This window comes from Chrysochloris asiatica, unplaced genomic scaffold, assembly GCF_000296735.1.
Source record: "Chrysochloris asiatica unplaced genomic scaffold, ChrAsi1.0 scaffold00321, whole genome shotgun sequence".
In the NCBI taxonomy this organism is placed as follows: domain Eukaryota; kingdom Metazoa; phylum Chordata; class Mammalia; order Afrosoricida; family Chrysochloridae; genus Chrysochloris; species Chrysochloris asiatica.
This window is the reverse complement of record NW_006408839.1, coordinates 804,646-805,404: the sequence shown is the minus strand read 5'-3', so window position 1 is coordinate 805,404 and position 759 is coordinate 804,646. Positions and strand designations below refer to the sequence as shown.

The window sequence follows — 759 nt, the reverse complement described above, 5'->3', positions numbered from 1 at the left end:
TCAGTCACACACACTCATGGGAGATTCCCCAGCCCCACACCAGTCACACACACTCATGGGAGATTCCCCAGCCCCACACCAGTCACACACACTCAGGGAGGTTATTCTAACCACCATACCAGCCAATATTGAAGGAGTTACTGGACACAATATTGAATGATGCAGAAAGCATCAAAAGAAGATGGCAGGCAGACAGAGAGTCACGGCACCAAAAAGAAATGGTCAGTGTTCAATCATTTCAAGAGGTAGAGGATGATTAAGACTCAATGATCCTAAAGGAAGAAATCCAACGTGCACTGAAGACACTGGCAAAGAAAATGGTTCCAGGAATTGATGGAACACAAACTGAAATCTTTCAACAAACTGATGCAGCACTGGAGACACTCAGTCATCTATACCAAGAAATCTTGAAGACACTTACTAGGCCAACTGATTGGAAGAGACCCATACCTGTGCCCATTCCAAAGAGAGGTGACCCAACGGTATGCGGAAATCATCAGACATTATCATTAATATCACACGCAACTAAAATTTTCCAAACGATCATTTAAAATTGACTGCATCAGTACATTGACAGGAAGTGCCAGAGGTTTGAGTTGTTTTCAGACGCAGACATGGAATAAGGGATCTTACTGCTGACGTCACATGGATTTTGGCTACAAGCAGAGAGTACCAAAAAGATGTTTACTGGTGTTTTATTGATTATCAAAGGCTTCTGACTGTGCGGACAACATTATGGAGAATGAATGTTCTGGAACA

General features: G+C 42.8%; 1 protein-coding gene across 1 annotated transcript in view; it reads right to left on the bottom strand.

Annotated features, from left to right (window-relative positions):
* Positions 1–759, bottom strand: part of ADCY2 (adenylate cyclase 2 (brain)) — a 403,615-nt gene that overhangs the window by 34,414 nt on the left and 368,442 nt on the right. The window lies entirely within an intron of this gene.